Source organism: Sminthopsis crassicaudata, chromosome 3, assembly GCF_048593235.1.
Source record: "Sminthopsis crassicaudata isolate SCR6 chromosome 3, ASM4859323v1, whole genome shotgun sequence".
NCBI lineage: Eukaryota > Metazoa > Chordata > Mammalia > Dasyuromorphia > Dasyuridae > Sminthopsis > Sminthopsis crassicaudata.
The window spans coordinates 452029072-452056213 of NC_133619.1; the positions used below are offsets into that span (position 1 = coordinate 452029072).

At 31.7% G+C, this 27142-nt stretch overlaps 1 long non-coding RNA gene across 1 annotated transcript in view; it reads right to left on the bottom strand.

Moving 5' to 3' along the window:
• Nucleotides 1-1649: 1649 nt before the first annotated feature.
• The window catches only part of LOC141562922 (uncharacterized), a 52568-nt gene continuing 27075 nt past the window's right edge, over nt 1650-27142 (bottom strand). Inside the window, exons 3-4 of the long non-coding RNA XR_012488283.1 lie at nt 23064-23110; nt 1650-1715 (exon numbers count right to left, since the gene is read on the bottom strand). This is a non-coding gene — a long non-coding RNA (uncharacterized LOC141562922). The remainder of the gene's footprint in view (nt 1716-23063; nt 23111-27142) is intronic.

Consider the following 27142-nt stretch of genomic DNA (forward strand, 5'->3'; position numbering starts at 1 on the left):
TTCTTCACTCACTTTTTATATCTTTTTCTAATTGAGTTTTTAAGTGAGTGGTTTTGTTCCTTGGAATTTTTTTTCCATTTTGCCAATTTTATTTTTAGAGAGCTATTTTCTTTTTCCAATTCACTAATTCTGCTTTTCAAGGATTTGATTTCTTTGTCCACTCTATCTTTAAATAAGTGGGATGACTTATCCAGACTCTCTTGCCAAGCTTTCCTTTCCTTTTCCCATTTTTCTTCTAGTTCTCTTGTGAGAGCCTTTTTAAATTTCTTCTGTGAGAATCTTATGTGTTGAAGACCAGATCATATCCCCTTTTGGGGATTCCTCTGGAGACTGTCTGTTTTTAGTCTCCTCAGGGTTTAAAGTCTGCTCTCTATCAGTGTAGAAGCTGTCAAAAGTTAAGAGTCCATTTTAATTTTTTTGCTCATTTTGTCAAAGAAGAGTTAAAGAAAACAAACTAACAAAAAAAGTAAATGCAGTCTGTTTTGGTTTTTTGGGGGGGAGGGGGTGTGGATGATATTGCCAAGCTTCCTCTACAGACTGTGAGGGGCAGAAGTGAGGCACTAGCAGGACAACAATAGCGTCTGCACTCTGAGACTCTGTGAGCATGCTGAGATACTTCAGGTGTGTGTGGTCAGGTCCTGAGAGACCCTAGCTTTTCGAGGTTATAGTCTTTACCTCCTGTTTTTACAGCTTCTCTGCTTTTCTGCTGGCTTGCTGCCAATGCAAAGTAGCCACACTATGGTAAAGTTCTTCTTGCAGAAACAGCTGAGATTATACCCCATCCTCCTCAGTCTGCACAGTGTGAGTAGTTGTCTGCCATACTCTCACTGTCTGCCCTTAGTTTGCACCCAATCTGACCATCCCAGCCTGTGAGCAAAAACAGACCTTTTCTGGCAAATTTTGAAGATGTCTTCTGTTGGCAATTATTTGTGGGCTTTTTTTTCCAGTCAAGCACTAATTCCGAGGCCTTGTCGTGAAATAAATTCTGAGAGCAAAGACGGAGTTTAAAGTAGATGTGTGTGTCCTCTCCACCATGTTGGCCAGAAGCCTACCAAATGGTTTTGATGATCACTACTTTATGTTTTAAATCTGGTACAGCTAAGCCATCAGGTACTACCTCTTACAAGAAGACTTTCCTAATCATTGTACTCCATCCTCCATTTTTAGAATTTCTATTATATGTTGAATATAAGATTCTTGTGGGCAAGATCTATTTTAAGTTTTAGATCCTGTATTGTTAGTAACTATATAATGCTTTGTACAACATATATTCCTAATAAACATTTATTATTTCTTGTTACTATGTAGCTGTTTCTGATAACATGGTAGAAATTCATCGCCAAACTATTTAGAATCCTCTGTTTCTGAATATCTTGAATCATATGAACTCAGAAAACATAGAGAAACATAAAGATATAAAGACATACCCAAAGAAGGTAGAAACAAGGATTATCAATTGAGGATGGCTGCAATATTTTTTTTGGAATTGTATTGGAAGCCCTAAAGCTTAGAATAAATTGAGGTTGGCAGCAAATGCCAAGGACAGCAAAGGGAACTTACATGAAGAAGAGCAACTTCAAATAAGGAACAGACCTGCCAAGTGGCCACTTGGTATATTTTTCCAATGCTAAATCCATTCAGAAGATGGTTTTAATCCTGTTATGTTATTCCTTAATCAGTCCACCTCTCAAGTATTGCTTCAAACTGGAGTGTATCTATAGGAGGAAAAATAGTATGAGGAGAGGTCTGGAGTTCCTTCCATTTAAGGTTCAACTGAAGAAAAGTTGAGCTGTTTAGCTTGGAAAAGAGAAAATTGTGAAGTGGAGTTGTGATGGTATATGACATTAGAGAATTTTTTTGTTGTTGTTGTGTTTGTGGGATTTTTTTGATAGCATAATTTCTTTTTAATTTTTTTTCTTTCCAAGGAATACATTTTACAGTATCTGTAAATACAACAATATGTTTATACTGACTTTTGAACTCAGTATATTTTGGAATGCTGGATACTCATCAAACTCAGTGTAATATGTAATGAAGCAAAAATTGGGCATACATTAAATTAGGACATTTTACAGTTAAAAATATTCATAGCAGCAGGTTTTGAAGGATGATGTTATTAAATCAAGTCATTGAATTTGGTCATTTTATTGCTACAGTAAAACAGGATCATTTTATTATTATAGCATCTTTCATTTCTGAATTTAACTGATTGTTTTATGTTACTCATGCATTGTAAGTTTTCATGTGGACAAAATGTTTAAAGATAATTTGGAGGACATATCTTTGTACTGTGATCACAGTGAGAAAATAGAAAATACATTTCTATGACATCCAGCATACTTTTTAATTTTCATCAAAGAAATCTTACTACTTCTAAAAAATATATAGATAAATATTTTTTAAACTGGAAGCATTCATTTTTGATGTCTTTAGGAAAGTATATGAATACTGAATCAACACATTATATGTCAGAAACCGTGGCATACCTGTATATGAAGTACATTCCCATATAGTTCAGCATTTTAATGGTCAAAATAGCACACATTTGACTCAAAGCTTTGTGTTTATGTGATGTCCTGCAGTGTTATAATTAATATATGAATGATCTTTACTAGGAAATTAAGGAAATGAATTTAATTTCTCAACTTCTTAAACTGGAAAAGGAAAAAATTATTTAAACATATTTTCTAATGAAGATGATTTAGAATATAGAGAGCTTAGTTTTTTCCCCTTTAACATATTCATTTAAAACCAGGGTGGGGAAGGGGAATAAAAAAATTTTGGGGGGGGGTATTCTTGGAATTTAGCACAGTAAAGCCACGTAGTAAGTACTTATTAAATACTTACCATTCCTTTTTCCAAGAGATTAGTTGTGAAACATTAGTAGAGAAACCCAGTTCCAATGGAAAAGTTTTGTTTTTTTTTCCTCTCTCCTTTTATCTGTTGCCTATAGGAAGCTTCAAAGTGAGAAAGGTTGTTAAGGGTAGTAAGCCTACAATTTCTGCTTGCTGTTGTCCTGATCTTCTTAGTGACATTTTTTTTTTTTTATGTAAAGGCATGGTGAGAATAATCAAAAGGTAATACAAATCTAGGAGGCACAATTTGCAAACCTTGCCTGGGACACTTAAATAGTTTGTCTCAACTATACTAAAATGTCACATTTTTTGCTATTTTTCACAAATGACATTTGAATCAGAATAGTTCCTATTAAGTGAAGTAGGAAAACATGTCATTTTACTTCCTTTCCATGTAAGTTTTTATATGACTTGACAAATCAAAATAATAATTAAAGTCATATAAAAATAGATATTCTGTTCTAAATAAAAGGCTTGGATCATTTGAAGAGGAATGTTATTTTATGCATAAAAATTAAAGTTTCATACTGATTTCAATGAGAGCTAAATGGACACATTACTCTATAAATATTTTCTTTATTCCCTGGCAATTTTTTCTTTATATATGAGTGAGTATATTTTTAGTTTTGAGATTCAGACAAAATTCAAACATAGTGGCCAAACATTAAACCACTAACTTCTTTGTGATTCTCTGTTTTTTTCATTCTTTAGATCCAAAAAAGCTTTGGTGATACTGCTCATACTTCCTAAAATCATTCCTTTGGTTCAGTAGATAAACTCCCATGTGTACTAATTGGAAATCAACTTTGTTTTATGCCCAACCTCTCTCAATAAGTTATTATGTCTTTTATTGTGTTAATGAACATCTGATCCCATTTTAAAAGAGAGAGAAATCAAATTGCTTTTGTTTTATCTTTTTTTTGTTTTATTATTTTTATAATTTCTTTTATCTTTGTCTTTTCCTGGTAACAAGACATATAATATGATGTAAGACATAAAATGCAAGCCCTCTACTTAGAGATTAATTTATTTACTGGCCTGTTGAAAACAGCTATGCTTATTAGACCTTTCAACTTAAATATGAACAAAAAAACCTACTGAGAAAGCAATCAAGGACAATGGTGGAAGTTTACAAGCACAAGCAGGTGAGCAAGGAAAAGGATTTATGCTAGATAACGAAAAATAGATCTGGGTGAAATGAAAGCAAAACAGAAAGATTTTCAGACAAATACAAAATGTGAAAAAAACTAAATAAATTGTCTACCAGTACAAAAAGTACATGATCAAAGACAAGAAAGTGTTAAGACAACACTTTCTTTTTCTAAATCATTATATCATCTACACCAACATCTACTTTTATTTGTTGATCTGAAGGATTTGGTATTGACTATGGGAACCTCCAATCCACTTGTAATACAATTACATTGTAGGCAAATATAGTTGTAAAATCATGGGAAGTATATAAAGTGTGCTCAGAATCAATCTCACCAAATAAAAAAAATATATATCAGAATGAAGGTCAAATTCCATTCCTTAAAGCTTGAAGGAAATTGCTTTGGATAAATTTTTAAAACTCCATGTACAGAGTAGATAATAAAATATTCCTAAGAAATACTACTCGCTAGAAATATCACTAGGTTAAAAGACTTAATTATTTGGCTTATGTTAGAGGGATGCTTAGAATATGCACTTAACCTTTAGAGATTGAGATAGGGAGTGATCATACCTTTCCATCTTAATCCAAAGTAGTTGAATTTATTCTTTTGCTACTTTGATAATTATATTTCAATAAATTGTTTTCTTTTGTAATCTTATGTATTTTATTCTATTCATTTGGAAAAGAAATATTTTTAGAAGGGCTGTGCTGAACTATCAAAGGGGGCACATGACTACAAAAACTTGTTTGATGAGCAATTAAGTAAAGTTTGTCTGGATCAACAATCTAGTATGGAAATTTTTATTTTCTTACATTCTTATACTCATTTTATATTATCTGCTCTACCCTCTGAATACAAATGAATGCCAAACCATCAAGACAGGCCACAATTTAATTTAATTTAATTTTAAGAAACATGTATTGGGGCAGCTAGGTGGCCCAGTGGATAGAGCACCAGCCCTGAATTCAGGAGGACCTGAATTCAAATTTGGTCTCAGACACTTAACACTTCCTACCTGTGTAACCCTGGGCAAGTCACTTAACCCCAGCCTCAGGGAAAAAAAAAAAAAAAAAAGAAACATGTATTAACTATCTGTTGGTTTCCAGGTATCCCAGTAACTACTGTGATATGAGAGAATAAGAAAGACACTTCTTGCCCTAGAGAAAGGCAGTCCTTTTAAGGATGTATCATTTACACAGAAAAAAAGAAAAAGAAAAAGAAAGTGTGGAAGATAACTTTGAAGGAGTTTCAAGAAAACCCACTGAGTGGATAGCAAATTATTCATTTATTTAAATCAGCTGGAATTAGGGATTTATCCTCTTTTCAGAATAATGAATCACAAAATGTCAGTGAACTTAATGGTACATTTATTTAATTAAAGACAAATAGTAAGGGCATTAAGAATAATAAACAGACATCAGTGAAGTCAAGGAGTAATAAAATGGAAAGGTGTTCAAAGAACATTTGATACTCACTTTGGAGTTCATAGGCATGGGGAAATGAATTGAACAGGATAGGAGCTTAAGATAAATGATACAATTCAGTTGCTCAGGTGAGATAAGACTCAACATGAACATTTATACTTTAGCAATAAGCAAATACTATAAAACAGGAATTGGTTTACTGTTGTATCCATCATTTATATTTAAGGAGGTAATGAAGAAAATGTCAATAATGATGATTAAATTTTACAATTTGTCAAGCATAGTTTCTTCCTGTCCCGAGAGCAAGTTGTTGAATATTTACTACCATCCTCCTGGATAAGGGCACCTGCAAAACTGCATAGATTGGGAGTGAATGGGAGGAGACAGTCATGTCTGTAAAATAAAATGCCATATTTTTAAAAGTAACACTTAGGTATGCCCACAAAACAGAAAAATATTAAGTGGTATGGGACATCTGAGAAAACTTAACCTGACAACTTTGCTAGTTTGCACATGGCAATAGATTTTTTTCAGCACATTCTTAAATATACTACAGTCAAAACAACTATTCTGTGACACAAATTGGATAGTTTTGTTGTAAATATAACTAAAAGGCAGCTATAATAGAATTTTGAAATAGGTTATATAAAAGTTACACTTTTTAGACAGGAGGGGAGTGTGCTAATGATTGCAAGTTCAGGAAAGGTTTCCCCCAGGAGGCAGAATTGGTGTTGAGCCTTGAAGGAAGTGAAGAATTCTATCCAGCAAAAGTTAGAAGTGAGTTCCTTGTGGGTAGAGAAGAGAGCCTTTGTGAAGGTCCAGAGGCTAGAAAGAAAAAAAAAAAAGTTCAAAGAATAGCAAGTAGGTTGGTCTTGTTAGAACACAGATTGAAGGATAATGATGTGAAACAAGTAAAGAGAGGTAGAGCTGAATCAGATTGAGAAACGTTTGAAGATTCTATCATGAGATTATACATATTTTAAGAATAACAAAATAAATTTAGCCATATTCATTAAGATAATTTAAAATGTATCTCAATTGACTTGTGTGATGAAAACTTCCATTGTACTTCCAACATAAGTGCTTTGTTTTTTGTTTTTTTCTGGGGGGGGGGATTATATTTGTCATTTTCCAATTATTTTATAGCAACTTGAAATTAAAACAAATACAAAATCAGCAGTTACCTATTGTGAATTTATTTCTGAAATGTTGATCATATATAAAATCCTTAGAATTGGAATCTGTTTTAAAACTGTCAAGATTCCTTCCTTCCTACTCACTTAAGAAGATTTTAGAATTGAATTGGGGGAAGGGATTTAGAAATGGACAACCAGGGGCTTGAAAACAACAACAAGCATGTATATAGCATCTGTTTGTGTGGATACTGTGCCATGCACTTTACTAAAATTATCTCATTTGATCCTCACAGTCACCCAAAGAAGTAGGTATTATTATAATGACCATTTGACAACTGAAGAAACTGAAACAAACAGAGCTTAAATGAATTGTCCCAGGTCACAAAACTAATAAGTATCTGACTACAAAGTTACTGTCAGAGCTTGCTTTTATAAAGTACTTTACTCTTACAAAATGCTTTCTTTGTATTTTCTTATTTGATTCTCACAACCAAATGTGATATTACTTTTGTTGTTGTTTAATCATGTCAGTTATGTCTGACTCCATTTGAAGTTTTCTAGACAAAGGTACTAGAGTGGTTTACTATTTCCTTCTTCAGCTCATTTTACAGATGAGAAAACTGAGGTAAACAGGGTTAAGTGACTTGCTCAGGGTCACACATCTATTAAGTCCCAGGGGGATTTGAATTTAGGTCTTTCTGACTTCAGCCTCAATGCTATCTACCATGCCACCTAAGCTATCCTCATGATATAAGTAGTACATCTGTTATCAGCATTTTATTTCTAAGTACATATGCTTGCAAGACCTCTACATAAAAAGCAAAAAAAAAAAAAAAATTGAAATGTGTAAGAAACTGTATGACATAGTGGATAGAACACTGGACTTGGCATTCTACTTCAAATCCTATCTCTGACACTAACTACATAATCCAAGTTACTCAATGATTCCAAATCTATTTACACATGTATTTTTAAAAAATGGGAAAAATAACAGCTCCTATTTCATGAGGTTGTTGTGGGAATAAAATATGATAATATGGTTAAAGTACTCTGCAAACCTTAAAGCTTATAGAAATGTTATCTATACTTAGTTTTAAAATATTGAGTAGAATTTAGGAGATGCCACAATGAAAGTTTGGGAAGTTCATTTTAAGTCATAACAAGAGTTAAAATAAGAACTTATATTTTTAAAAGTACTTTGAAGTATTATTTTATTCATAAAACCATCCTCTAAAATGAGTAATACACATGATATTGGTGTTTTCTATCTAAGCACGTGTGAAAATGAATGAGACTCGGCAGCATGGTCTTAGTCATTTCTTAATCCTGAGGCATGGTGAATTCAAGTCTTGCTTCTAACTATCCTGGTGGAATAACCCTTGATGAGTCCTTAAAACTATTCAGTATTATAGGCAACTTTCTGTATAAGGCACAGAGTTGGTGACAGTCTGCTTTAGTAAAGGGATTTTCCTGAAATAAGTCAGTGAAATCATACATATACTTAAATAATATATGTGTGTGTTATATATATATATATATATATATATATATATTAGATTTTAAAATTAGAAAATTATAAAAATTAGGGAACAGATTTACAGATTTTGAAATTACTTACATGAAACAAAGGAAAGGTGTAAAATCAGGCTAGTTTTTGACAAAGTTAACTATCCCAATGGATATAAAAATATTTGACCCAACTGAATTTCAAACATTCAAAACTATTGGGTATAGCTCACATAGGTATGGCTTCCTACCCTTGAAATACTTTTCATAGTTATAATTAGGAATCTATATATCTGGGGTAAACTCCAAGAATTAATTTGAAATGGACAGGGAAGACATCCAGTGAGGGGAAACAGCAATTATAGAACACAAGGCTACTGTCAGCTATAAAGTAGACTCTTATCTTAATGTATTATTTTTGGTAACAAAATGCTTAGGCCATTTACTTATTTACATTTTGTATTCAAGAAACTTAATCTGATGATGGGGGGAGGCCTGGAATTGTAACTCTTATAGCTTTTGAAAAGGGGGTTGAATAAGGACTTACAGTCAAACTTATAAATCCCATCAAAAACCAAAACAAATAAACACAAACCTCAAAGTACTACATTATCATTAGGAGGGACTTCAAATATCGTCTAGTCCAATGCCTTTATTTTATAAAGGAGGATGCTGAGACCATTGAAAAGGCTGGTGGCTTACCCAGATTCATAGGGGAAAGCTCTTTCAACTCTTAAATTAAGGTTGAATCGAGTTGTAGTTAAATGGATAATAAATAGATGGACAAATTGTTACAGCTATAAAGGATCTAAGATAACACTTTGTCCAAGCCCCCTCAAATTACAGAGGAAGAAACATACATCCAAAAATTATAACATATTGACTAGAACTCAGGTAGAGTATGATTTTGGCCAAGTTGTTGAAATTTGACTTGGGGGTAGTGAATCAGGGAAGGGGACAGGACTTTAGGAAAAATAATTGTTAGCAGGTAGCTTATTGCTGTTCACTAAACTGCCAGGTCTAAGTGATGACCTTTATCCTCAGGAAGTAAAATTTTCTGCAAAGTGGTCCTTGAAGGACCAAACTAAATTCACCTGACAGGACCTCCATTCTCACCCCTAAACTAGTCCAAAACTCCTATCCCAAACTTCTAATAGTTGTAATTTCTATATGTTAACTTAAGATGTCAGTTGAGCACATCTGTCAGTCATCTGTCAAGTCCCTTCCTGCCCTGATAACTCACCTTTCCCTCATGCTCAAAGTATGGCTAAACTTTTCCTTTGCACCAAGGGATTTGTTCTCTCTTTCTTTAGATTTTTAGAACCAGCTAATGACCCTTTAAAAGTCATTCCTTGGGGGAAAATATCTGCTTTGGGACAAAGCCCTGATTTTGTTACAGTTCTTTCCTAATAAATATTGATTTGCATATGTTTACCCTGAAAAGAATTGAGGGAGGGATATACAAGAGTAGATTTTTATTTTTAAACCAAGGTCAACAGAAAGAATATATATGTCTAAATATGTTGAGACATACATACCTCCTTAATTCATCCTTTATTTTAGACTTAAGATCATAAAAAGTGAACTATCATATTTAATTGAGTGTGTATATAGAGAGGGGAAGAGAAGTAGAGACAGAGAGAAACACACACACACACACACACACACACACACACAAACAAACAAAGATACAGAGACAGAGACAGAGAGACAGAAAGAATTTAATTGTATTCAAAATAAATGTGTCCTTTAGGAATAACTTGTTGAATTGGTAGCACTAAGATGGGGAGTGTTTATTATTGTCCTCATTTTTCAGATAAGAAAATTGAAATTCCAAGACAGAGAGAAACACACACACACACACACACACACACACACACACACACACACACACACACACAAATAAAGATACAGAGACAGAGACAGAAAGAATTTAATTGTATTCAAAATAAATGTGTCCTTTAGGAATAACTTGTTGAATTGGTAACACTAAGATGGGGAGTGTTATACTAGTGAGCCAATGAGGAACAGAACCAGGAATGGAATATAGGTCTTTAAACTTCAAATTCAATTTTTCCTCCAATTATATGGATTACCCAGATTCTAAGGAAGAAAAAGGTTTCTAACAGCTTCTTGGTTATGAAGAAGGATATGATAGAAGTATAAGAGAAATAAAGGAAAAGATTCACATAAAGAAAAAAGATTTAAATAAAGAAAAAATGTTAATTGTGTAGAAAATAAAAAGGAAAATTATCTAAAAGCACTTAAGGAATAGTGTAGAATAAATACTTTTGTTTGCTTCCTGCCAAAAAGTATATCCTAGTGAGCTCCAAAATAAGAAAAAGTATGAGGAGGTTATCTTTGTCTAGACACCCTGAACTTAGAATGATGAATTCTTAAAGGTGAAGAATACATGTTCCTTAACATGTTTGCTGTCTTGTTTATAACTGAGGCATGAGTGATGAATAATGGATGGCAGATACAGCATAACTATCACCATAGAAGTGACAGGAGCCCTGGGATTCTTTGTACCTAATTGTGTGGCAACCAAGATAGGCTAGAGGGAAGATAAAAAGACTTTTATCCTCTCAATAATATTTCTTAGTTCCAAGCCAAAGGCTTTAGTTTCCTAGTAGTAGAAACTAATAGGGGACTTGTCCTCTCTTCCTCTTGTTATTTAGAAATAAATACATTATGCCCAATTGAAAGGGCAGTCACAATGTCTGAGATTCCTTAGATTCACCTCTATTTTCATGAGTCAGTTCAAAAATAATTTTCTTAAAGGCAAAATATCAAAGAATCAATAAGCCAAGAGTTAACTATATGCTAGGGACTATGTTTCTTTCAGGAGGTACAAATGCATAAATCTAGAGGTTAGCTAGATGGCACAGAAGATAGTGATGGATGTATAGTCAGATATTAGCTAGCTATGTGTCCTTGAACAAGTCACTTAACCTCATTCAGTTTCAATTTCCTACTGTATAAAATGGTGACAATAATCACCCACCTCACAGAGTTGTTGTGAGACTCAAAGAAGATTAATTGTAACTTCAATTAGCACAAAAGGCACATAGTAGCAGATTCTGAAATTAGAACCTATCATTTCTTATTACCATTTAGTATTTTCCTACACTAAGTGAAAGAGTGAAAGGGTCTGGAATCAGGAAAAGCTATGTTCAAATCTGCTCTCAAACTTATTAGCTGTGATTTTGTTGTTCAGTTGTTTCAGTCATGTCTGATTCTTAACGATCCCAATGGGGTTTTCTTGTCAATGATATTGGAATATGCTTCCCCAACTCATTTTACAAATAAGAAAACTGAATCAAACAAAGTTAAATGACTTGCCCAGGATTACACAACTAATAAGTGTCAAAGGTCAGATTTGAACATAGCAGACTTCTAGTATACTGGATGATCTTAGCAAGATAAAGTTGTCTATGTGAGGACAATAATTTGTAAGGAGTGGATGTCATGTGCTGGGACTTGTTCTGGGACTTGCACTGACTATTTCCAGTTGATGAGTTGGCCTGCTCTACTACATTCTTCTGATAGGCTGTTCTGTTTGAAAAAATCTTTAAAACCTCAACTGATTGTAGCTGAATAGGAGCCTTATTATAAAGAGTGTTGCAAAGAACAATGCAAATTCTCTGAATCTAGTATACACAACTTTTGGTAAAGTCATGACAATATCAGGGCTGAGAACTAATATTTGTCTGCCCAGGTTGCATGTACCTTCGGATTCTAATGTTTATTGTGCAACAAGAAAATGATATTTGCACACATGTATTGTACCTAGACTATATTGTACCACATGTAAAATGTATGGGATTGCCTGTCATCGGAGGGAGGGAATAGAGGGAGGGGGGGATAATTTGGAAAAATGAATACAAGGGATAATATTATAAAATATATATATATAATAATAAAAAATTAAAAAAATATATCAGGGCTGAGAACTTGAGTATTCCTAATGTCTCACCCTTGAAATTTCATCATTTTCAAAATCCAATGCCTCTAGTCTTCTGTTTCCTTTTCCTCTCTTTTTTAATTTGTATACCATCACTGAACTACTGTTATCATTTACCTAGACTTTTACAACAACTTCCTAATTTGGTTCTCTGCTCCCAATTCACCCTGCACAAAACTGCCAGATTTATCTTAAAATAAATATGTATATATATATATATATATATATGTGTGTGTGTGTGTGTATGTATGTATGTAAATAAATGCATACATAGAGAGAAAGTTTGTGTTTTTTTAATCATGTATGTGTTTTTGTTTTTTTGTTTTGTTTTGGTTTTGTTTTTTAACCTCAATTGCTCCTTTTTGCTAATTGTTCATCAGGCAGCCTAGAATGGTGGTGGGTGGAGTATAAGAAGGGTTTTGTAAGGTTCCTTCCAGATCTAAATAGATAATCACATAAGATCAAATAACTTATCCAGAATTCAAATCCTTCTATCACTGACTCCTATTTTCCCTTTTCTGCTTTGCATCATAAGTTATTCTCAAGTTGAGTCAAATAGGAGAGATCACTCCTTTTCTATATTTGCCGTACACCTTCCTGCCTCTGTAGGCATGACTTGAACCCAGGTCTTTCTGGTTTAAAAACCATCTCTATGTTCATTTTACTATCTTGTTTTTCAGTGACAATAATAGCTGATTATTATATAAAACTTTAGGTTTATAGAATGTTACACATAATATCTCATTTGATACTGCTTTGTTAGGTAGGTAGAATAGATATTTATATTCTGATATTAAGTGATGAAAGCTGATCATGGATTTAAAACCCAAAGTTACAGACTTAGTTAATGGCAGAGTTAGAATATACCTCACATCCTTTGACTTCAAATCTAATTCTCAACATTAACATAAAGTTACAAATCAAGAAATAGAGTGCAAAAATGACCAACTGATCCCCCCCAAAAGCCAGAAAAACAGCAAAAAATTTAATCCTAAAAAGCTACAATGGTGACAGGGAATATCAAGGCCACAAACTTTTATGAAGTCTGAAAACAGAATGAAAACCATCTTTTTTATTCTATTTTTATTGTATTGTTTTTGTGTGTTTTCCTTTGCCACATGACTAATATAGAAATGTGTTTTTTTTTCATAATTTCAGATGCATAATCAATATCAAATGTTTGTCTAGTAGGGGGGTCCTATGGGATGAAAGAAAAAAAATTGGAACTCAAAATTAAAAAAAAACACTAATTGTTAAAAAATGTTTACATGTAATTGGGAAATATTTAATGAAAATATAATTCAGGAAAAAATATCTTCAGTCAATTTTTTTTAAAATGTGGCTCCTTCTATTGCTGTTTTGATTTCTGTTAAGTTAAATGTTATTTATTCTGACATTAATTTTGTATGTATCCTTAAGTACTCTGTTTCAATTATAAAACTGAATAATAATATTGAAACTCAAGTTAAATTTCAATTATAATTTTAACATTTTTTCCAATCATATTTTAGTGCATAATTTTAATAGACAAGTAAAAATATCAAATTATTTTACTTTTAAATTTGTGAGTATTTTTTTTTTTTGGTAATTGAGTATTACCAAAATGTGGAATTTTTGTTGTAGTGCTTAATGTTTGAGAAATGTTCTTATTTTCTTGGATTTCCATTGAGTGGGCAGCAATATTAATGGTACATAGTCAGGCAACAACCCATTCAAAATTAGAAAGAATGGTATTTGTCAAGCACTTTCAAATAAGTAAAGTATTAGTTAAGATTTAGAAAGTTGGTCTGGAAAAAATAGTCCTTGTTCTTGATTATGTGATCATTAAGATGAAGGACATTTTATCAAGTCCTCATTTATATAAAAGATAAACCCAAGAGAGAGAGTAATTTCAGTTCACACCATAGGTCATGAATGCAAATATCTTAACAAGATTAACAACCTTGTGAATTGACAATGGAGATTACGAATTCCTACTTTTCTCTCAACAGTCCTTATCCCCAACCTCCACACTTAGGCAGTGAACAAAATCTATTCCTTGGTTTGGGCTCAGAGAGCTACTCATTAATTTCTCTAATGTTACTTCACACTCTGTTGGCACACACTGTCCTTGACTTTAGCTTTTTAGCCCCTACTTTAGCCTTTTACTCCTTACAGCCATGTGTGGAGGTAGGGAAATTATGAAGGGTAGAGGAGTTCAGGAACACACAATGCTCTGCCTGGGGCAGTATCATTCAAAGTGAGGAAACTCTAATGTAGCAGAAATTCAGCTATATACTCAATCATTATCCACGCTGGCATAAAATGCCAGATGATGACTCATCCCATCCATAAAACTAAAACTGCACCAGGCATGAAGAAGGAAAGGAGACTGGAAGTCAGCTAGGTCCAGTCCTGTCGCCCAGAAAAAAACCCTCAAGCGGCAGAGATTGAGGCTAGTACAAAGTAGGTTCCCCAAATTGAAAGGAAGCTGAAAGTACTTTAAAGTCCAGCCCAGGGGGTAAACCCTCTATAGATCAGTGTTATCTATTAGCCATATCTACATAAATGCATTTTCCTATAAGGATACATAGGTTTTTGTGAGCCTTAAGTAAAATTCTAAATTTGTTCAAAAGTTAAAGAACAAAAGTCAATTTGCTTCTATATTTTATGAAACTTAGAATTTGGAAAAAAAAATGATTAACCTCTTGGAACCTAAATTTAAGTTACTTTTGTTGTTACACAAAAGGGTTTTTTAAGTGCCTTGTCATTTCATTTGGTGTTACCCAAGTGGAAGACAGCCCGAAATCATAGAATGAACCTAAACTTTTAAGTCAGAGTGCTATCTATATTAAAATCTCACCTCCGATAATTATTATCTACGAAACACTGGACAAAGGGCAGCAAATAGGAGACCTGGAGTCAGGAGATCAGAATTCAAATATGACTTCAGATACTTAATAGCTGTATGACTCTGGACAATTACTTGATCCTGTTTGCTTCAGTTTCCTTATCTGCAAAATGAGCTGGAGAATGAAATGGGAAATCACTCATATCTTTGCCAAGAAATCCCTCAAAAAGGGTTATGAAGACTCAGATATAACTGAAAAAATGACTGAACAACTAAACACCAGGCAAATCATTTAATCTCTCTGGGACTTTGTTTTCTCATGTGTAAAATGTGGACTAGATGGCCCTGAGGCCTCTTCTGGCACTAGATGTGTGATTTTATGAAGTATGATTAAGAATGTAAAAATGTAAATTAATTGAGGAAGATGTGATTAGTTCATCTTTTCTGCCTCAGAAATCAACTTTTTTTTTTTTCCAACTCTCTTGGTACTATGTACAGTTGCTTGGGAACAAATGACAACAATGACAGTTAATTGGAAGGATATTAATCTTTATCAAGAAAAAATATTAGAAATAAGTTATATTTACTGTGAAAATGGATTGTGACTTTTATATGTATATGATTCTAAAGTACTCTATTAATCTAGTAACTGTGTTAGAAAGTATCAAGCAATCGGCATTTTTAAAGCCTATATAATATATGACAAACATTGTTCTAAACACCAGGAATACAAAAATAAAATATGAAACAACTCTTATCCTCAAGGAACTTATATTCTATCAGAGGAGATACACACACATACAACTGAAAAAAATAAGATAAAATTATATATAAGGAATCTTAATTTTTAAAAATTATGCATAAAGTAGCTAATTTACATCCTAGTTTTTTTTCTTTTATTCATGCCTTTTTAAAAATACCTCAGTCCTTTCCTGATGTTCTCCCTAAAATAAGTATCCCTTGAAACAAAGAAAAAATAGTTAAGCAAAATCAAGTCAGTTGATAACCACACCTCACAGTACATACAACACTCATATTTCTCTATCAGCTCCCATATTCCTCTATCACTTTAACAAGAGTATGTTAATTTATTTTAGTATCTGTCTTCCGTTCTTTGCTTTTGATTTGATTTCAGCTAGGTGGCACTGAAGTCAGACTCATCTTTCTGAGTTAAAAATTGGCCCAGACATTTAATAGATGCATCAACTTTAACCCTGTTTACCTCAGTTTGCCCATCTGTAAAATGAGCTGGTGAAGAAAATGGAAAAACAACTAATCATATCTTTTAGTATTTTTTAAAAAATATTATTAGAGACCTCCTTATTGTATTTTCCCCAATTCAAATACATATTTTCCTTTTTCTCTATATTATAGTTTAGCATGTCTTAGAGCATAATAATCTATTATATAAATAGATACATATCAAATTATGTTAAATTGATAGGCATCATCCATTTTGTATTCAATATTGTTGTTGTTTGCTACTAGAAGAAATGTAACTGAATATTTTGAGATATATATGCATATATATGTGTATATATATCTGCAACCTTTCTATTCTCTTTGATTATATCGAGTAATGGAAAACTCTGGATTAAAGAGCAGAACTAATTTAATCATTTTTAATAATTCCATTTTTTCACCTCTAACAATAATATTTTATTGTGCCTTTCTTCTCATATTTCTTCAGTGATGATTTGCATATTGTAGCAGATTTTTTAAGTTGGTAGGAATAAAGTGAAACCTCAAAATTATTTTAATTTGTCTTCCATTTTTTATTTATGGTATGGATCATTTTTATGTGATTATTTATATTTGCATCTCTTTTTTGGAAAAGGATTTATTCTTGTTTTCCTTTGATTACTTATCTATTGTTTATCGTTCTACTCTCAGGTGTTTGTGTTTATTCCAAATATATTATAGATAACTGATACTTTTCTGACTTATTTAGTTATATTGTCTCTCCAAAGAGAGTACTGAAAAGAAAACAACTCACATAGTCAAATTAATTAAATAGTAAATGTCATTTCCTAATCATGAAAAAATATCCGAAGTCACAAAACAAAAGCAATTTATAGAATGATTCATACAAGTTTTATGCATAACAAACTATATAACGATACGGTACAAACAAATACATTGAATCTTTAATTTGTCCTGGTACAGTGATATACACTTTTAATCCTTGGTTCTGTGGAGGCTGAGGCTGATAGATTACCCAGGAGTTCTGAACTGTGGAATTGCCAAAGCTTCTCTACTGTTCTCATTAAATATGACACTAACATGATAAGTACCTGAAAGCAGGTGGTCACCAGGACACTCAGGGAAGGAGCTAATAAATCCTAGTCAGAAATAAGGGTTAAATATTTCATCCCAATCAGCAGTCACATTGTTTCACAAATGCCCACTGAACTTTTAACCTGGGTGAGCTAGGTAGTTCAACCAGTATCCAAGAGAGAGGGAGAGAGTAAAGCTGGGGTTGGAGGAGGGGAGGAAGAAGAAAGGAAGAAAGAAGAGAAAAAAAGAATATTATATAACATTTAGTATAATTTTTTGATGCAGAAATTTTACTATAGTCATTATGTGGGAACGGGTTAGAAATAATTAAAAATAAGTTATATTTACTATGAAAATGGACTGCGACTTTTATATGTTTGATAAAGCTGTGGAAGATTATACCTCCTACATATAAAATAATACATTTCTATATTCTAAATAAGTCTCTATCATGAATGAAAAAGCATGTTATTGATAGAATGATTCACTAATTTTTTTCCCCACCAGCTGAATTCACCACACTGTATCCAGCTTTCAAAGCAATGTCACCTGTTCAGAGAAAAAAATAATCAGAATCTTTGTTACTCTTTCTATTGATATCCTCTTTCTCTATACTCTCCCGGCAGGTTTGTTAGTGGAAGAGGTATTGTAATTTGCTAGCATATCCTTAACCAAAATAATAGTATTAAAAAATAGGTCACTTTTATCAAAGTATTTTTGCCACCTATGAGCATGACCTCTTAATACAAGCATGACCAAAAAAGAAGAGAAAGGCTGAAAATGAATTACAAGATTACAGTTATTGTTCATCTTGTGACATTATGATTATCATTAGCCATAACTTTGAAATTCCTAAAAAGTTCCTACTCTGTTTTTAAAATCTCATTAATCTGATATGCAACTATAAATACAAAGCTTTCCTAGGGATTTACAAAGAAAGGAGAGCCCCACTGCCCAAAGTCATGTAAAAATTTCTTGAATGAAAAGGGATCTTGCTTGAGTAGAAAAAACTTTAAGCCCTGGTTTAAGAGAATACAGACAGGCCAAGAAACCTGGGTTTTCTCTGTTTTTATATGCAGTCTTGGGTTTGATTTCTATGAGAGAAAGCCCAATTATCTTGCTATGACAACTGGCAACAGGTATTACCTTTCTGCATTTACAGCTTAATTAATATGTCTTTCTATTTGTGGCATGAAATTCATTCTTATTTCATTTATTCCAAAATGCATGACAGTATAGTGGTATGCACATGGAATATCAATTTCTTATGTCATGTAATGTAAATGGGAGATCTTACAAATAATAAAAAAATAAATACCAAGAGTTAAATTCTTTATTGATAGACTTAGAAGGGATAATTTCTTTTTTTTATTACTTAATCAAGCTGATGATTTTGTATTTTACTCTATCTAGCCTTTTAACTTTCTTAAAAGCAGTGGCAGAGAGTAGATAAGAAAGAATTAGAATCCTCAGAGTCCTTACATTTCTCAAAGGCTACTCAAGCTATAATAAAAAATAATATAATTTGGATTATGCAACAATCCTCTGAGTGCAGTTCCTTTCCTAATCAACCTTAATAACAGTTTGCTGTTCTAAAAATGCACCAAATTTTCATCTAATTCATTTAAAATCCATAAATTAATAGAAGCTAACTTTTATGTAGCATTTTAAAGTTTGCAAAATGTTTTACATGTATTTTCTCTGTATATTCTCATAATAATCCTTTGAGGCAAGTGTTATTATGCCCATTTTCCATTGGAGGTAACTGAGACTGAGTTGTTAATTGACTTGTGTCATATCAGATAGTTAATAAATATCTGTGGTGAAATTAAGTTCAGGTCTTCTTGACTCCAAGTCTAGCCTTCTATTCATTCTTCTACCTAGCAATCTAAAATATATAAAAAAGATTAATTATGAAAATCTAAAAAAGAAAAAATCAATGTACAAAATAAGGAGTAATGGCTTGGAAAAGGCAAAGGGATTGAATACCTTGATCTTGACTTCAAATGTATTTTGTTTCTGTACCTTGAAGATTTCCTTTGATTTCCTTGGCTTCAGGGATCAGCAGACAATTGTTGATTTCAGAGAGAGAGAGAGAGAGAGAGAGAGAGAGAGAAAGAGAGAGAGAGAGAGAAAGCTTGCTCTTACACTTACACTTATCCTGTCCCTTTCTATTATCTAACATCTCTTGTTTTTCACTACCTTTTCCCCAATGATTTTTTATCTTTAAAAATTCTTTACTACTGCTTCCTCTATATGATTTATCTTTTTCCCTTCCGTCATTTTTGAGAATGTTGATCTATACATACTATTATTTTGATTTCTTCCTTTTACCTCTCTTTATGTCTTTATAAAGGCAGCTAGGTAACAACAATGGATAGAGTGACATGCCTAGAATCTAGATGACTCATCATTCTGAGTTCAAATCTAGTCTCAAACACTTACTAGTTGTATAACCCTGAGCAAATCACTTAATCATGTTTGCCTCACTTATCTCATCTATAAAATAAACTAGAGAAGGAAATGGCAAACTACTCCAGTATCTTTACTAAGAAAACCCCAAATGGGGGTCATGGAAAAATAACTGAATAGCAAAATCTTTATAATCTGCTTGCTATTTCTACCGTTCTACTGAAACAATGGTCTTGAATATAACTAATGGGTTTCTATATCATTCTAAGACCTTTTTTTCCAGAGTATATTTTTATTATTCCCCATTACTCAAAATTGGCTCTGCTCTTCCTCTATGTTACATTGTCCAGTTATTCTTCTCCATTTCCTTTTCAATATAAACCCTAACATTTTTTTTACCCTTTAGATTCTTTCTCAAGGAATTCATCTATTCTTATAATAATAGTAATAAATTACATTTATATAGCACTCTAAGGCATTTTCTTATTGGACCCTACCAATAACCCTGCAAGATAAAAAAAATTTATCCTCATTTTAAAGAAACTGAATGTTTATTGTCACCCTAAAATCAAGATAACCAAAAACGATTTTTTTTCCTTAAAATACTTTCTCCTATGAACTTCTCTGTCTCAGTTAACACCACCACAACTTCTCCATATAGTCTAGTTCAAAATCTTTCTGTCATCTCTGATTATCTTTCCTTAATATTCAATCAAGTGACTAAATTTTCTTGTCAAAACAACAGAGTGTGTCACCAGAGCAGAGCCAAGGTAAGATTTTTCTTTGTAAGAAGCTAGTTCAGCTGCTGTATCAGCAACCCAAGGTCAAGCTGAGTAAGTTCAAAACTGAAGAGAGAACTTCAATTCCAAAGTCAAAGAAAAAGGCAGTAGCAAAAGCTCAACCCAAAAGTCAAATGAATTGCTCCTGGTCACATATTTAATGTCAGACATAGGACATTATTATCTCATATATACACAATTTTCTAATTATTCCTGGTTTAGATACTCTGTATTCCTTCCCATTAATATAAATAATTTAAAATAAGGTGTGTTTTCTTTGCTAACTTCACAATAGACATTTTAAGCAGAAACTAAAGTATCTTGGAATTCTCTTTCATAGAGATTGTGTTGTTGTTTATTTGATTAGTCTTCATGACCCCAAGTGAAGCTCTCTTGATAAAGATACTGGAGTGGTTGTCATTTCCTTCTTTAGCTCATTTTATAGATGAAGAAACTGAGGTAAACAGGGTTAAGTTACACAGCTTGAAGCCAGATTTGAACTCAGCTTCTCTTGACACTAGGGCCAGCATTATGCTCATGATAGCACTTAACTTCCCCTTTCATTGAGAGGCTTTTTGATATTTCCTTTAGCTTTTATTTTTCTTCAGTTCAATGTTCATAGTGCTCATGGAAGTCCAACTCTAGTACTCTTGAATTTTGTTGTACAAATTTAGCATTTGTGTCTGACTACATGAAGTGTGATAAAAAAAAAATGTCATAGTTAATTAAACTTTAATCTCCATTGAGGTTGTTAGATTTTTTTTTAAATACTATGTACTTTGAACTTTTTATTCCAAGAAACACAACTGGAATTCATAAAACCTTTGTACAAAATGTAATTATTATAATTAGAAGTGAGGAGAATTTCTCATGAGAAATTTAATTCTTGATAAATTAATATTTTATGATCTAAAAAGCTGAAAAGCTTTGAGTTTCAACTATTGCTTATAAATAAATTCAAAGAGTTTCATCTCCATCTACCTACCTCTTATTCTGATGTCCCAAAGTATTAGGTAATTTTGTTTTGAATTAGTATATATTAGTATGACAGAATGGGGTAGTGCAGAAAGAAAACTGGTCTCATAATCAGAATATTTTGGATAATTTTGAACAATTATGTATATTGAAATTCCTGATATTTAAAAGTGATATGGTAAATGAATTTATAGTATTTCTTTTGTTAATGGCTTTATGCTTGATTTTAGTTATTGCATTACGTACATGAAATCTATCCTATAATCTGTAAAGCTAATTTAAATACAATGTTTAGTTTCTTTTAAGTGTCATTCTGTTTATCTTTTTTTTTTTCCCTTCAGTGATTTGGTTTCTTTAAAACAAACAAGAAAAAGAAAACTCTTACTGTCATCCCACAACTTGTTTCATAAAATCCCTTCAAAATCAATTATTATTGTCAGGATAGAAAATATGATTTTTATTATATTGCTTTAATTGTTTTCAGAAAATGCCCTAAAACACATGGTAAATTGCAAATAGTACCTTGGGATAACTGAAAACCAGACGAACAAGTCACTGAATTTTGAAAAATTAACATTAGTATTCAAAGTAGATTTTGGTAACTATTTGCCTTTCCTTTTCTAATTACTGGTGCAAATAAATACATGTAAAATTCTGTCAAATTTGGATTTCAATAATATTTCCTGATTACCTAACAAGTAATAGAAGCCAAGTAGTTAAAATATTGGTTAATTAAACATTATGAAATCCCTCATTTTTATCCATAATCTTTTCTATGTAAAACAATATATGGAGAAGCATATAATAATTATCAGATACTTTAAATTAATTTTCCATATAAATAGTCTGTTTAAATTTGATTTTATAATTATTACTTGGTTATTTAAGATTAAAGACAATGGAAGTTTAACTGTTGTGTATTAGTAGACCAAAATGAATTCAGAGCAGCTTGTACTATGAAATATATAAAAACTTTAAGCATTAGTCAGTAAATAGAATAAAAAGTTGAGAAATTCTGAAGGAAATGCCTAGTGACATGGATCAAAAGAAAAAAAATCTCTAATGCCTCATCTTAAAGATGTTATATAAAATAGGCAATGTTTACTTGAATAGCACAGTTCCTAAGAGACCCTTATAGTGTGTTTAATGTTCCTAAAATTTCTATATCCTGGCAATTTGGTGAATTGTAGCAATCTATAATCTTTTTTTTTTAATTTAATAGTTTTTATTTACCATATATATGCATGGGTAATTTTACAACATTGACAATTGCCAAACAAATCTATCATTTTTTAAGAAAAATTGTCCTCCTTTCCTGATTTTAAAAATATGCCATAATTGATTTTTAATTTTTTAAAATAAATTTATAATTAATTATACAATATTTTGTAATTAATAAGTATATAATTAATTGCACAGAATTAATTGTTATTAAATAATTTAAAATATATAACATAGCATAAATATATAATATTGTATTATATAATTAATATACATAATTTAATGTAATTATATAAGCTATAATATAAAATTATATGCTATATATAATTATAATTAATTATGTCTTAAGTTTTTTGGTTTTTTTTTAAGAAGGAAAAAGGTTGGAAAATTTTCCAGCATCCTAAGACAGCTAGAAAATGATCCCAAGAGCACTGTTTTTTGTCATATATTTGACCACTGCTAGATAATATGATTACATGTTTATAGATTTAGAGTTAGAGACCACTCACACTTCTGCTACTTACTGTTTATGTTACCTCTGAAAGAATGCTTTCTTTTACCAGGGTCTTCTCTGCAAAAATGAAGTATAACAAAGCATAACTAAATCAAAACATCTTTTCAAGTTGAAATCCTGTTAGACAATTATAGTTTTATACAGTGCCTTAAGATTAGCAAAGTGCTTTTTTGTTCTTTTATTATATTATTTCATTTGATCATCTCAACAAATCTGGAGGTAGTTACTATTGTTATTTTCATTTTATAATGGAGGAAATAGTCTGAGATCTTGTGCCAAATATATATTATTTCTTAGAATAGAGATGTTAGAAGATCAGCTGCTGCACATTAGTAGACCAAAATGAATTCAGAGCATCTTGTACTATAAGATATTTTAAAACGTTAAGCATGAGTCAGAAAATGAAATAAAAAATTGAGAGATTCTGATGGAAATATTTGAGGCAGAATTTAAATCAAGATTTTCCTAACATTTTCTAATACTTTATTTACTGTACTATCAAGCTGGTGTTATTGAAAGTATTGAAATTCAGAAAAGTGAAAGCTGAGAATTTTTCCTTTTATTGTTTCAAATATTAGTAGTAGACATGATTATTGACCAGTGGCATAGCTAGCAGATACATTAGAATTCTGGTAAATTTGTTCCCTTTCGCATTTGTCATTCTTGAAGAAGTTACTGTTCCTCAAATTAAGGATTTACTATAACTTTCATGTAGAATTTAGAGAAGAAATGTTGGCTTATGGAAAGTTTATGCAGATGAAACTTAAATGTTATTGAATAAAAGAAAGAATTTTCTAATAGATATGTCTAATAATGGGGCAGATTATTACATGAAATTTTGAATGCCATTATTGAAACTATTTGAGCAAAGAAAATATACTGAAAAAAAGCCCTAGATAATTGGAAAACATTCATTGTTCATGAGCAGGTAGATGCAATGCTGAGGTAAGGTTATTCTCTCAGATAAGATAATAAAATGGATTGTTGTATTAAATAAGAGATTGGACTTGTTGTTTGTACTGTATTATCTTGTGCTTTCTGAAATTTGTTTAGCGGGAAAATATGTCAGGAGAAATACATTATCTATGACCTAAACTTTCTGAACTCAATTTTTATCAGAGATTGATTAGATGATTCTCTAAAATCTTTTCCAGATTTAAGAGTCCATTTACATGTACATCTTCAATATACTTGTTTGTTTTATTGCCAAAGATGTGTGTGTGTGTGTGTGTGTGTGTGTGTGTGTGTGTGTGTGTATGTGTGTGTATTCCTGAAGTGGCTAGACTGTTTAGTGATTACGTTTACATACTTCATTCCCCTCAGCACAGTTTGGTACCTTGTGGATGATATTGCTAATGCCTCAAGAGGGCTCATGGAGTTGTAGCAAGATTATGAACGAGGTTGAGGCCTGTGACTGAAGAGTTTCTTAATATTTCAAGCATTATTTAAGTACTGAAAGCATCTTGGGAGCACCAATAAATTTACGAGTCTTTAATTCATTATACCAGAGTGAGCAAAAATATGTGTGTGATACTGATGGAAACCAATCAAAAACAATCACCAGTGGATGCATAAATTAACATTATAGAATCAGCATTTTCAAAATAACCACAGGATCTGTAGCTGTGAGCTAAATACTTAAATTCTATATGAATGTAGAGTCTGTTTTCAAAGTAACATTACATGGTACTTTGTGTTCAGAAAGAGTTGCAGCTAGCAATTCTTTTCCAGATTATTTATTTGGAATAAGTGGGAATTAAAATGAGTTTCTTGCTTGGTATTCTTAAACAACTCCTGATGTACTGTGATATGAGAAATTCTAATTCTTTGAAATGTGTTCACATTTGATAATTTGCATAAAGGAATCAATGGGCTTGTGGATCTGTGTAATAAGTTAACTTAAATTCATTCTATACTGTTCAATCCATTTGTAATGAAAAATGATAGTGTTACCTTTTGTGAATGTCAGAATCATTTAGCAGCATTTCAAGAGGCAGAATCTTTTTGGATGTGGCATTTCTTAGTATAAAAAGAAAAAAGCTCTAGCAAATTGTTTCAGAAATCTGCTGTGATTTTCTTATCTCAAATGTATACAGCATAAATTGAAGAATAGATTATTATTTTGGAAGAGAACTTGTAACACAGTTATAAGTTGAAATGTTCTTTATCTTTATGTTAAAAATGAAAAGTATTGATCAGAATTTTTTATTAGTTTGTGAAATTCTCAGATGTGTTGTCCTTAAATATTCATTGATTTTTGAATGTATTTCTTCTTCAGTCTGTAAAATATTTACATGTTTCTTTTTCCAAACATTTCTAACACCTTAAAGTGAAGTTCCAATATATCAAAAATAATTGCATCTTTTATGTAAAAAAATAACAACCACTACATCTATTATTTTACAAACCTAAAAGTGGATTACAAGAAATAAAACATTGAGTTTCAAATGAAAATGTGCAATAAAAGGTCAAACAGGAAACAGCTCAGTATATTATTCAAAAATAATATCCAAATTGTCAGACAGACCAGAAAATCATAACAAGTTTAGAAAGAATAGAAAATTCTACTCGGCTATTTGGGCAAGTAGCAATTGATAATACTTTCTTTTATTAGGAGAAGAGGAAAAACTACAGGAGAACTTTTAAAAAACAGTGTCACAAAGGAACAAATCAATCACAGAAAAATAATACTTGAAAGGTAGTATAGTATAGTTAACTTTTGTCCCTGGAGGATCTGGACTCAAGTTTAATTTCTGATAATTACTAGTTGTGTGTTGTGTGACTCTTAAGAAGTCACCTAGCCCTTGCTCATAGCAACTCTGAGACAATTAGATGCAAACTTGCATTTATAGAGGAAGTTTCCTCATCCCCCAATTCCCTGTAACATCAGTGAAATCATAGTTCCAATCCAAAATCTAATAATAATTAGGTCTAGTGCTAATAAAGCTTAATGTGAAAGACCATAGAATTGCTATTGTATTCAATATTCAAAGATGATCTCTTGTCTTGAAAAGGTTTGCAGTTCCTTTACAGCAGTGTCTAATTTTGTTAAATAAGGAAATGCCTTCTTGATTATCTGTGTCAACACTGATGACTACTGTATTTTATAAGCTAAAGCAAACGGATTAATAATAACCATGGTAATTTTCTCCTAGTTAACATTTACAGCAGGTTCTATTCTTGTTCACATGTGTGACTAATGCTTTCTTAAAACTTGGTAATTTGACCTAATGCTGTTCTTTACTATTATATTTAGAGAATACAGAAATAATTTTCTTTACCTTGGCAACTGGGCAATGTGCTTCTAAGGGCACTTTAGGAAATGACATAAGTTTACCTTTAGGTAACTAGGAGTCACAGTATTTTTTACCAAATAAAAAAACAAAAAAAAATTTTATGGTATAGATGGTTATATTTCACCACATGTTAAAAGAAACAAAAGGAATACCAGAAGAAATGTATATAGAAGAAGTTAAAACTTATGAATATTGTGTTTTACTTTTAGAATAATGAATCAATAGCTCCAGGACCCTTATTTAGTCTATTGAATTAGAATATAGCACTTTGTCATTCTTTTAAATAGATTTGTTATTTCAATTCCAGTCCTTTTTGCTTGTAAGATTTAGTTCATGCCCTAGAGCAACACTTTTATAAGCCAGTATTTGTCATTCCAACACTTTGACTAGAGATGTTTCCATTGTAAAAATGTCATCAGCTGAGAAAAGATGTGTATATGTATGTATGTATGTATATAAGTATAAACACATACACCCACACACATACACATTTTTGCCATTCTTGCATCCAGTTAATATAAGTAAATTTGCCCATTCTCTAAGCAGATCTTATTCACTAATATTTTTACCATCAATTTTTTTGGCTCTTTCAAGCTTCTCATGCTGAAGACTCCCAGATATATATAAGTAGTATGATATGCAGAAATGACAAAGCAGAGTTGGAAACATTTAGAATCAGAATAAAATCCAGATATCCTAATCATTTGACCTAAATTGAAATACTCTCTGAATTCACATGTGTTTCAAGTTGTATTAATATTTTGCAGTTACCTGCACATCTAGAATCCTAATT